Source organism: Pseudophryne corroboree, chromosome 7 (genome assembly GCF_028390025.1).
Source record: "Pseudophryne corroboree isolate aPseCor3 chromosome 7, aPseCor3.hap2, whole genome shotgun sequence".
In the NCBI taxonomy this organism is placed as follows: Eukaryota; Metazoa; Chordata; class Amphibia; order Anura; family Myobatrachidae; genus Pseudophryne; species Pseudophryne corroboree.
In genome coordinates, this window is record NC_086450.1 from 423,817,707 (window position 1) to 423,831,242 (window position 13,536).

The following is a 13,536-nucleotide window of genomic DNA, read 5'->3' on the forward strand; positions in this document are numbered from 1 at the left end:
TACTGGTTGCCATGTATCCTCATGTTCTTGTAACAGCACTGAGCCTAGGCCAAATTGCGAAGCATCTGCTGAAATTCTTATTCTTTTCACAGGATCAAAGAATTTTAGCACTGGTTGCTCTGTAATGATCTGTTTCAAGTTTTTCCAACTTTCTTCTTGTTCATGTGACCACATCCACTCATTATCTTTGTCCAACAACCATCTAAGAGAGGCTGTTCGTTCAGAGAGTTGAGAAATAAACTTTCCTAAGTAAGTAATCATTCCTAGGAATCTTCTGACATTGTCTTTGTTGTTAGGACGTTCCATGTTCACTATGGCTGATATTTTCCTTGGGTCTGGTTTTACACCTTGATCCGAGACCACGTCGCCCATAAAGGTAAGTGTATTTACACCAAATTCACATTTGTCCTTGTTTAGCTTTAGATTCACTTTCTTGACAAGTTCCATTACTTGTCTCAATCTAGAATCATGTTCTTCCTTTGTAGATCCCCAGACAATAATGTCATCCATCATTGTTTCAACACCTGGAATATGTTCAAAAATCATGTGTATATTTTTGTGATATACTTCTGGAGCAGACAATATTCCATATGGTAGTCGAAGAAATCTGTATCTACCTTCTGGTGTATTAAATGTACAAAGCTTTGAGCTGGCCTCATCTAGCTTCATTTGCCAGAATCCTGAAGATGCGTCCAATTTACTGAACCATTTTGCTCCCGCAAATTGCGACATGATTTCATCTCTGGTTGGTAGTTTGAAATGTTCTCGTTTAATAGCTTTGTTTAAATCTCTGGGGTCTAGACATATTCGGAGTTGTCCATTTTTCTTTTCAACAATTACTAAGGAGCTTACCCATTCAGTAGGCTCATCAACTTTCTGTATCACACCCAAGGCTTCCATGCGATTTACCTCTTGTTTCAGTTTTTCTCTCAGCGCAAACGGCACTTTTCTACAGGGGTGTATCACTGAAGAAACTTGCGTGTATATATTTATTTTATGCTCTCCAGGCAAACAACCTAGACCTTCAAACAAGTCTCTGTATTCTGTAAACATCGATTTGCAGTCATCTTCTACTTGTGATGTCACCATAAAAACTTTCTTTAGCAAGCTTAGTTTCTCACAGGAACTTAATCCTAGAATCGGTTGCACATTTTTATCCACAATCAATAGAGATGTTTTAAACTGTTGTCCCTTATATTTCAGTGTCACTAAGCATGTACCTTTCACAGGAATTTCATCCCCAGTGTACCCTGTAACTTTCACTTTGGCTGGATGAAGTTTAGGTTTTCCTCTAAAAGTCTTATAGTCTTGAAACAATATTAAATTCACCTGCGCACCAGTATCAAGCATAAAGGGAATGACAATCTCGTTAACAGTTATAGGGACAATCCATTCTTTCTTATCTGCACTGCAAAGTTCAATGCAATCCACAAAGAATTCCTCTGTTTAACAGCATGCACTTTGGTTGTTTGACTTTTCATTTTACAGCATTTGGCAAAGTTATTAAGTCAACCACATTTCATGCAGGTTTTACCATAATCAGGGCACATTTTAGAATTGTGAGCATTTCTACATCTACTACACATTTCCTTGTTAGACTGTGGCTTAGACTGCTTCATTCTTGAGAATGGAAGTTTGCTTGGCTCTGTTTTCTGCACTACCTGCACTACAGGTTTGCTTGGCTCTGTTTTCTGCACTACATCAGCTTCCTTGTGTAACTTTTTGACTTGAAATTTAGTTATTTCTGCAGATCTGCACATAGTCACTGCCTTTTCTAATGTTAGGTCTTGCTCTCTCAGCAATCTCTCACTGAGTCCATTATCAGGAATTCCACAGACAATACGATCTCTAATCAGTGAATCCTTTAAATCACCAAACTCACAGGTTTTACTGAGTGATTGCAGCTCTGTAACATACTGATCAAATGCATGTACAGACTTCTGATCACATGTGAAAAACTTATATCTTTCATATGTCACATTTTTCCTTGGCACAAAGTAATCTTCAAACTTTTGCATTATTGAAGATAGCACCATATTCTGCCCCTCATCAAACTGAAAACTATTATAAATGTCCAGCACATCCTCTCCTATCACATGGAGGAAAATGGATGTCTTAGTTTTGCCAGCCTCTGTATCAGCTCCACATGCAGCAAGATATATATTAAACCTTTGCTTAAACCTTTTCCAGTTTTCAGACAAGTTACCAGACATCAGCATGCCGGTTGGAGGAGCTAGTATATCCATGGTTACTCACTGTTTGAAGAAAGGAGCACACGGCAGGCTTTGCAGACACTGAGTATCACAGCCTTACGGACTGCTGCAGGATTCTTTCACACTCTGAGAGCACTAGCAGTCCAAGTTAAACTTCTTCTGACACCATATTTTGTTCATATGTTTGTAAATCCAGTCATCAGGACACAGAGACATGTGAGTTCACTGCTGTGCTGTTTTATTTCATCACCAACTCCAGAAACACTGCACACTGGACCACCCACTTCCCAGCAACCCCCTGGTCCTAGGGACCATCGCTGAAGATTCAGGCTTACAAAGATTAGTAAGGGAGTGTAAACAAATATTAAGCATTCTAATACACTAACATCACACAACCAACCTACTCACATGCACACAGCACTCACACTGCCACTAACACTGTGACCTCTGCCTCTGCTTGGATACAGATGTGTCCTCATAAATCTTACCTCAATGCTAACGTCGGGCACCTTTTTTTATGAAAACGCAGCTTATTTGCATTGCTATGTGGCTAGGATGCACAAGCAGCTTCTGCTGATTAAACTGATATGCAGCATGCCTATATACTGTGTGAGACTGTAGCTGTATCTGCATATGAAATGCTATACACAGAATATAGGCAAGCTGCATATCCTTTTAATCAGCAGAAGCTGCTTGTGCCCCTGGGCATATCAAATGCCCTAGGCAATTGCCTAGTTTGCCTATGCCCGGCTCTGTGTAAGTACCCTTACTAGTGATGGTGGTTACACTCATAGCCAGAGGGCATGAGGCGGTATTCTGTGCTGTGCGCTGGACCCAGAGGAAAACCTGTTGCCATTTGTTTTTATTTCTGCTGCTGCTGAGGCACCGGTTTGTGAGCTCACATCAGGACTATCCGTGTCCTTGGTGGTGCAGGACTTAGTTCCGATGCACTGTATGCACTGCCGATGTTCATGCAACTGAGTATCTGTAGACTGCACATTTGCTGCAATTGCACTGTGTACGCGCCAAGGTTCTGCATCTTTGCGCTGCAGCTCGCAGTACCATTTCAGATTGGCAGGAAGGGAGTGTTTGGAGGGGGTAACGGGAAATGGCGGCAAAAACACAGGGCATCACAGACATTTTTGGGGTGTGTTTCTGCTTTTAGCTGCGATCATGTAGATAGAGCAACATGGTGCCAGGATCGCTACTGCCACAGCCAGTCTGTGTACCCACAGGTCAACCCTAGATGCCGACGTTCCTCTTTATTGAGTCGGTGCTGCGTACAGATGTAGCCACGTTCATCATGGCTACATCTTACCGCGATCACGCTTTGTTAAGTGTGGCTGCGTGTACGTTTGGGGCGCGCAAGCGTCTTTGATGCGCCCGTGACTCATTCGCATGAATAGGAGTGGCAAATGCTGTAACTTGGCACAGCTAGGTGTGGGCATGCCTACCCATGCCGAGAGTGCACATTTAGCATAGATGAAGCCACGATGAGTGTGGCTACACCCTTATGTGTACGTAGTTGCTGAGCACTTTGCAGTGGCACCGATGGGCATCTATACGTTTTTTCTATGTGGCAGCCTCACTTGGGATGTTTAGCAGTTCTGTAGCGTGGAAAATCACGGCTGCTTCGGCGTGTGCGCACAAACATGAATTACGCCCTTCATCAGGGTCAGGCTGCAGGATGGGAGGGTGAGAATTGGGCACTAGGGGGAAGTTAGGATTAGGATATAGGAGGGCTAGGGTTAGGCTGTAGGTGGGAGGGTAAGGCACTGGGTGGAGGTTGGGAGGGGGGAGGATTAGGCATTAGGGGAGGTTAGGGTTAGGAAAATTCCCTCTGGAATTTGTGAGCCTCCTGGAACGTCTGGGAAAGTTTGCTGGTAAAAAATATATTGCAATATGTTGGATCTAAGAACCCTTCTTAGACACAGATTTATTTTAAACATGTTAAAGTGCTAAATAACAATGAATTAAAATGCCCATGCCTTATCCAAATGCCTTTCATTTAATAATATATAATGCGGTAACAGGCATCGTTTCAGTAGCATTAATATAACATGTGATAGTCAAGAGCCTTCATAGTGACAGTGTAGAAGATGAAAGGCAATCTCATTGTTACCCAGAACTCACCCTGCTCCCGCCTCGGTACAACTAATGTACAAATGACAATGCTTGTCAGATGTTCTGTGCTGCGATTTGCCAGGTAACAAAACCTGTCTGATCCGTTTAAATGAGATCTCTATAACAGACATCAGACAACCAGGTAGGAGTAACAGTAACATTTTATTAACACAACTGATGATAAATTCTTTCATCTAATAATTATTAGACCTGTCAAAGAACAGAAATCTAATGAAACAGATTTCCAGACCCCTCACAGCTGTTTAGGAAAAACAATAGCGGACTTTGAAGTTTGCAAAAACATAGGGGTGCTCTGTCTGCTGTATCAGTCCAGGGGTGCCCTGTCTGCTGTATCAGTCCAAGGGTGCCCTGTCTGCTGTATCTGAAAGGGGGTGCTCTGCCTGCTGTATCAGCCAGGGGTGCCCTGTCTGCCGTATCAGTCCAGGGGTGCTCTGTCTGCTGTATCTGAAAGGGGTGCTCTGCATGCTGTATAAGGCAGGGGAGCCCTGTCTGCCGTTTCAGTCCAGGGGTGCCCTGTATGCTGTATCAGTCCAGGGGTGCATTGCCTGCTGTATCTGAAAAAAGGTTGCTGTGTATCTGAAAAAGGGCTGCTCTGCTGTATCTGAAAGGGGTGCTAAGTCTGCTGTATTAGTCCAGATGGGGTGCTTTGTCTGCTGTATCAGTCCAGGGGTGCCCTGTCTGCTGTATATCAGTCCAGGGGTGCTCTGTCTACTATATCAGTCCAGGGGTGCTCTGTCTGCTGTATCAAGTCCAGGGGTGCTCTGTCTGCCGTATCAGTCCAGTGGTGCTCTGCCTGCTGTTTCTGAAAAAGGGGTACTCTGTCTGCTGTACCTGAAAGGGGTGATCTGTCCGTCCATCCAGGAGCTCCATCCCAGTGAAAAATTTAAATAATAAAAGCTAAAAACAAAAAGCCGAAAATTATAATTATTAAAAAAAAAAATTCTTGTTTGTGCTGTACCCCAGTGTACTATACAACTTTTATTTTATTTTCAGAAGTACTGTGACACTGCTGGTCAAACCGCAGTATATTATTTCCAACTCATACACATATTGTGCGACGCTGTCGGTGCAGATGAACCGCAGTGTGTAATTATATTTATTTCTGACTCATTTGTGAGACACTATAACCACTGGTGTGTGATATAAAAAATACTTATATATATTTCTGACTCATTTGTGCAATGCTGTCAGTGAAGGTCAACAACAGTGTGTAATTATATATATTTCTGACTCATTGTATGACACTGTAGCTGTCGGTGTGTGATATACACAATACTTACATATTTCTGACTCATTTGTGCTAAGTTGTTGGTGAAGGTCAACCGCAGTGTGTAATTATATATATTTCTGACTCATTTGTGCTACACTGTAACCGACGGTGTGTGATATAAAAAATACTTAGACATATTTCTGACTCATTTGTGTGATGCTGTAGGTGAAGGTCAACCACAGTGTGTAATTATATATATTTGTGACTCATTTGTGCAACACTGTAACCGCAGGTGGGTGATATAAAAATACCAAGTATGCCAAGAGTGTGCAAAGCTGTCATCAAAGCAAAAGAGGGCTACTTTGAGGAATCTAAAATATAAAACATATTTTGATTTGTTTAACAATTTTTTGTTTACAACATAATTCCATATGTGTTATTTCATAGTTTTGATGTCTTCAGTATTAATCTACAATGTAGAAAATGATTAAAATAAATAAAAAACCATTGAATGAGAAAGTGTGTCAAAATTTTTGACTGGTACTGTATATATTTCTGACTCATTTGTGCGACACTGTTGCTGTACCCCACTTCATGTTGATAGAAATGGAGGACAAACAATTGAAAGATCAGGAACCACTTCCTACTACTAGTGCTGAAGCTGCTGCCACAAGTCATGACATTGACAATGCAAGTCCGTCAACTTCATCTTCTAAGGCCGATGTCCAATGGTATAGAGGGCATATAAAATCAAAGAAGCAATATTTTACGGTGATTAAAAAAAAGTAAAGTTAGCTGACGAGGAAATATGTAATTAACTATACGAAGTGGCAAGTGTTTATGACTGGTGGTTCTGCATCTCATAATAATAATGTAAGCCCTCCTCCCTGAAAAAGAGTTAAAAATATGTAACTTGTTAAGGCACAGGAACCATGAGTTCAGAAATATCACCAATCCCCAAGGAGAGTTCAAGTGTGTCCGCAGTTGCGATGTATAAGCTTGACCATTCCAATACTGTACAGAAAGAGGAGGCTTCTTCCACCATTTTCACGCCCTTTGCAAGTGTTGGGAGGAGCAGCACCAGTCAACGTGCTGACATTGAGATTGAGGATGTCACTGTAGAAGTACACCAGGATGAGAGGGATATTGGTATAGCTGGCGCTAAGGAGAATGTTGACGATGAGGATTTTGATGATGGGTATGTGGTTTGTTTAAATAAGGCTCAAGTGGAGACAGTTGTTGCCTATGGTATGAAAAAAACCATAGTCATGCCTGGGCAAAAGACAAACAAAAATCCACCTCTTCTGTGTGGAATTATTTCTTCATAAACCCAGACAATTACTGTCTAGCCATCTGTAGCCTTTGTAAAGCCATTGTAAGTAGAGGTAGGAACCGTAACCACATAGGAACCTCCTCCCTGTTACGCCACTTGCAGCGTATACATCACAAGTTGTTGACACATTCAGAAACTTAGGCTAAGAATGTAACCAGTCCAGCGACACCTAGCTCCCTTTTCTCTGTTGGATCCAAGTGCCTGCAATCCCCACCTCCAACACCCGCATTGTCAATTTCCTCCTCAATCAGGATCGGAAGTAGTCCTGTATCCAATACCTCCGGAGGATCCTTGAGTGCTACGCCTACTGCTACTGCTGTTGCTGCTGGGAATTGATCTTCATCCCAGAAGGGGACCTGGAAAACTACTTGTAGTTTAACAAAACAATTGACTGTTCAACAATCCTTTGCAAGGAAGATGAAATATGACAGCAGTCACCCAGATGCAAAGCGGATTACTGAGGCCATAACAACTATGCTGGTGTTAGATATGCATCCAGAATCGTCCATTAGTGCAATGGGATTTAGACAGTTGATTGACATACTGTGTCCCCGGTACCAAATACCATCCACTTCACTAGACAAGAAATTCCCAGCCTGTACAAGGACATTAAAAAAACTGTTACTAGTGTCCTCAGAAATGCTGTTGTACCCACTGTCCACTTAACCACAGATATGTGGACAAGTGGAACAGGACAAACTAAAGGCTATATGACTGTGACAGCTGACTAGGTAGATGTATTGCCTTCTGCAGCACCAACACAAAAGCAGCAGCAGCATCTCACAAATGCCAGCTCATTCAGAGGCAGGCTACACTGTGTATCAACGGTTTCAGTAAGAGGCACACTGCTGAGAACCTCTTAGAAAAACTCAGGGAAATCATTGCACAATGGCTTACCCCACTTGGACTCTCCTCGGGATTTGTGATATCTGACAATGCTTCCAATATTGTGAGAGCATTACATCTGGGCAAATTCCAACACATCCCATGTTTGGATCACACTATTGATTTGGTGGTGCAGAATTGAAAAAACAATTACAGGGGCGTGCAGGAGATGCTGTCGGTGGGCTGAAATATTTCCAGAAAATTTAGATTTTCCTCAACTACAAGTCAGAGACTGGAGCACCAGCAAACACTCTTGAAGCAAGAGGTAGTAACAAGGTGGATATCCACCCTTTATACGCTTCAGCAGATGGGGGAGCAGAAAAAGGCCGTTCAAGCCTACACATCCATCTATGACATAGGGAAAGAAGCGGGAATGCACCTGAGTCAAGCGCAATGGAGATTAATTTCTGTGTTTTGCAAGGTTCTCAAACCTTTCGAAGTTGCCACATGTGAAGTTAGTTCAAACACTGCCAGCTTGAGTCAGGTCATTTCCCTCATCAGGCTTTTGCTAATGCAGCTGGAGAAAGTGAAGGAGGAACTGAAACTGAGTGATTCTGCTAAGTATGTTGGAATTGTAGATCAAGTTTTTCATTTGCTTTGCCAGGATTCAAGGGTCGTCAATCTCTTGAAATCAGATCACTATATTTTGGTGACCGAACTTGATCCTAGGTTTAAGTCATACATTGTGTCTTTCTTACCAACGGGCACAAATCTGCAGAGATGCAAAGAGCTGTTGGTGAGAAAATTGTTGCCTTGAGCAGAACGTGGCATGGCAGCATCTCCTTCATTTTATCCGGCAACTGCGGATGCAAGAAATAAAAATGTTTTTCCAAAGAGACCCACTGACAATGATGAACATCACTTAGGAAAGACTGAAGGAGCTGCCTATAATTACTGACAGGTCTACCGTCACTGCATATCATGCTGTCACCATTGATATAATGGTTGACGATTATTTCAGTGATAGCATCCAAATAGGCATGTCAGACAGTCCATTTCAATACTGGCAGGAAAAAGAGGCAATTTGGAGGCCCTTGCACAAACTTTTTTTCTTAAGTTGCCTAGCTTCCAGTGTGAACTCAGAAAGAGTTTTTAGTGCAGCCGGGAACCTTGTCAGCGATCGGCGTAGGAGGTTACTTCCCTAAAATGTGGAAAAGATGAAGTTCATCAAAATGAATTACAAATTCCATGAGGAAGACCTTTACCAGCAATTACATCCAAAAAGTAGAGAGGAACCTGTGATGGTGGATTCCAGCAGGGCCGTAACTAGGTGTGTGCGGAGTGTGCTTCGCACATAGCGCTGCAGGATAGGGGGCACTGTTGGCTGCACTTGTCAAGTATGAATTATTGAATTACTTTCACTTGCAGCTTTCTCACTTTTTAAAGCCCAGTATCTCCTGGGCTTCAAAATTTGTCACTAATACTTATATAGCATTCATGGACTTGACTTGATAGCTCTTTGTTGTTCAGTCGCACTGTCCTTTATTACATTTCGGGATGCTGATGTGCCCAGGATCAAGTGGCTCGGGTTGAGCACATGAATGTGGTATAAAGAGGATTTGTGTCCATATCATTTTTCTTGCAGTGTCCTATAAATGTGTGTGTATAATATATGTATATATAGTATGGGCTTTCTCTGGGATCAATTTTGTCTTGCCCCTTCCCCGTGAGGCATGTGCCTTGTATCCCTATTGGAAAAATGGGAGGGGGAGGGCGTTGCCAGTTATCTTTTGGCACTGGGCCCCAAAAAGTCTAGTTACGGCTCTGGATTCCAGCAGGGACGAATTAATACTCTGTGAAGAAGAGGATGTACACACTGATGGAGGCGAGCAATGGGATGCTGATGATGACATTGGCCTATTTAAAGTACTAAAGCCAGTTTGTGCACTGCCCATTTCCAGCTTGTTTTGTGTGGGTCCAAACAAACCAATAATTTCAGCCACAAGTGACAGTCCCTGTCGCTGAAATGATTGGTTTGTTAAACTTTACATGTCCTGTTGGTATGCAGTTAGCATACCGATCGTCGGGATCCTGTCGGTCACAGGGGTTCATTCTGAGTTGATCGTAGCTTTCCTGACATGCGTGGGGACGCCCAGCACAGGGCTAGTCTGCCCCACATGTCAATCCCCTCCCCGCAGAAGTGCAAAGGCATCGAACAGCGGCGATGCCTTTGCACTTCAGGAGTAACTCCCGGCCAGCGCAGTTTTAGCGTGCTGGCCGGGAGCTACTCCTCGCTCCCTGGCCCGCAGCGGCTGCGTATGATATCACGCAGCCGCTGCGGCCCGCCCCCTGTTCGGTCTGGCCATGCCTGCGTTGGTCAGACCACACCTACGAAACGGCAACCAAATGCTGCCGTTTCGACCCCTCCCACCCATTGATCGCCTCTGCCTGTCAATCAGGCAGAGGCGATTGCTATCCTGCTACGGCCTTCGGCCGTCTTGCATGCGCAGGCAGGGACCCGTTCGCTCTGCTGCGTGAAAACGCTGCGAGCGAATGGGTCGGAATGACCCCCTCAATACAGACGCCAGGATCCCAACGAGGTCACCATACTGCCGCCGGTATACCGGCGAGGTAGGTGATTCCCCCTCTGTGGGTGTACATGACACTCATTGAGGGAGACGGGCTTAGTTGCACTCACTTCCCTGCCATGATTCCACCACTCGGCATACTGATGTCGGTATACTGACATTCGGCATCCCGTGTGGCGGTAAATCATACCGATTCCGTTCTGTTTAATATACAAAATAAGAGTGGTAAGAGTGGGTGGGAGGGCCCAAGGACAATTCCATCAAGGACAATTCCATCTTGCACCTCTGTTTTTTTGCATTATATACTCTTTGGAACATTTTTTGGCATAGTTTATAAAATGGATATCCTGTCTGCCACCCACGTCTGTCGCTTAGCTTAGTCATCTACCTACCTCGGTGCAACCTTTTGGCCTAAACTGGATGGAAACAATATTGTGAGCTGTACAGACTGGACATGAGTAGAAATGAATGTTACTGAGGTTAATAATACTGTAGGAACAAAAACACCCCCAAATTCTGTTATTCTGTTATTTTAGCTGTTTTTATTATGTAAAAAAAAATACAGATCCAAAACCCACAATGGCGGTTTTGGCAAAACCAATACAGATCCAAAAAACGAAGGAAATACAGATCCAAAACCAAAACCCAAAATATGGCCCGGCGCTCACCTCTAGTCATTATCTAAATGACTGTCCTAACTAGGGGTGTTTCTAGAGAGGAGGAGGCCTGTGTGCAGGCTCGTCCGGGCCCCCTCCTCTCTAGCCGGCGGCGCTGTAGCTCTGGGCACTAGGGTCCCTAGGGGACCATAGCGCTGTCCCAGAGTCTAGAGTGCATGCGCAAATCTCCAAGAAAATGGTGCGGTGGCCATTTTCCCAGTGATTTTCCTACTGCGCATACACAAAACACCGGGAAAATGGCACCATTTTTTCCAGTGATTTCTGCAGTGCTGTACCGTGGGACTCCAGAGGGTAAGTATTAAAAATAATTGGTGCATGGTGTGCGGTGTGGGTCCTACTAAACCTCAGGGGGCCCTTGTGCACCGAACACACTGCACCCATCATAAATATCCCAATGGTCCTAACTTTGCATACATACAGGTGTAAGATAATTCTTATGGGCCTCCTTCAGGCATTTTTATGCAGTTACTGTGCTAAAATATGCAAAAAGTAAAGTACTTCTGCCTGCAGTTGAATAGGGGAATGGTGCAGACACACATAGGGAAATAGGGGTCTATTCATATAGATACCAGTGTGGAGAGTCACTAAATATCGCATCATATTGATACAATATATAATAGTTCTAAGTTATCATTCATAAATACTTACCTTTGTGGTGAAGCGATTGGAAAAGTCAGTCCCTCTGGTGAGAAGTGTGGTACACCGAGATACAGCCTTCTCAGCAAGTAGGACCTGACTGCACATTTGCCGGGACACAGCTGCACTGGTGGGCACTGTCTTAGATCGGGGAATTTTCCATAGCTTTAGCAAAAGAATCATCTGGGTTTGTTGTCAAGGTAATTATTTGATTGGAGATTTGCAAATCAACGAGCAGAATTGGGCCCTCATTCAGCTTCAGTTGCAGTTTTGCTAAATTAGCGAAAATGCAACTGCTTGCGATCGCATGCTGGGAGCCGCCCAGCACAGGGCAAGGCAGTCCAACATGCTAATGGCGGTCAGCGATGCGATCGCAATACAATTGAGATCGATTCGCTGAATAAGGAAAGCCTCCTGCCTGCGCAGCCTGGCTGCAAAGGCGGTCGTGCCGCCACCATTTTCTCTGTCCCAGCGGCCGCGCGTGATGTCACGCAGCTGCCTGAAAACGCCCCCCACTTTTATGCCGCACTACCCCTGCACAGCCAACCCTCGAATGCCTCTGCCTGTCAATCCGGCAGAGGCGTTCGCATCACTGCGAAGCGTTTGCATTTTGCATGCTGCATATGTGCAGTAAGACCCCTGCAGGTTCGCACTGATGCAGGAGTCAGGAAAATGCGAATGCAACACAGAATGGACGAAACCTGAATAAGGGCCTTGGTTCTGTTCTTTGATTTGCAATTGTTTGCTATTATTCAGTTCCAGCTACTGCTCTGCAAATGCATAAGACAGGCTGCATGTATGACGCATACTGCTGCAGGCGCACCACAAGATTATACAGAGCAATAGGTGTTATAAAAACTTCTGAAGTCCTTATCTGACTGAAAACAACGCTTTTGCTGCATTGGAAAACACACCCCAAATGCACCCACTAAGCGCCCGAACACCACAACTCATTGCCCAAATACCAACATCCATACCCTAAACGCTTTACACACACACCCTCCTGCTCAGTTCAAAGGGCCTAATATAGAGTGTCGATGTCAGATGCAGTAGCGCTGTACATGCATCAAAGCTGCAGGCAGCAAAAGATTAGCGATTGCGGACGCACAGAGGATTTTTTCATATAGTGAGAGATAAGTAGCATTTGGAAGAGGTAATGGCGTATGGTGAGAAAACCGCAGGTATGTCAGGACCGTATTCTGGGTGTGCACTAGTCATTCACTGCAACTGGAGAGACCCAGACATCGTAGGAAGGCCGCTCTGTCAGAGGCTGCATACGGTTCTCAGAGGTCCAATGGTCTGAGCTATGTGTGCCCAATATTTTTGCTTATGTGAATGAGCAGTGCTGTGAGACACCAGCAGAAGGCGTCTCTACGCACAAGCCGGCGGCTAAGTCATTAGCATAATTTTCAAGTCCACTGAGAACGAGATGACTGCCAGCACCAATTACTCAGGCCAAGTGTCTGCTCACATCCTCATAGGGGGGTATTCAATTGTTTGAAAAGTCAGTTGGGCATCTGTTTTTTCCTATATAATAGGGAAAAACAGACACCCAACTGACTTTTCACACAATTGAATTGCCCCCATAAGGTGTAAACCTAGTTTTTAATACTTGTCTTTAAAGTTTATTTATTCAGAACTGATCCTCTATTATCACTCACAGAATTTATCATCACACACAAAAATATTAAAGTGCACCGATCACTCACTCTCAGTGGGAGCAGCCATTTTGTGGTAAGCGACTGGCATTCATGAAGATGTGGGCATTTATAGAAGTAATGGTGCAAAGATGTTACTTGTAATAAACTCCATTTTAAAATAGGACACATTCTGAGTCAAGTGTTACAGATACAAGTGATAACATCAATAAACTCAGGGGGGAGATGTATCAAAGCTTGGAGAGATCTAA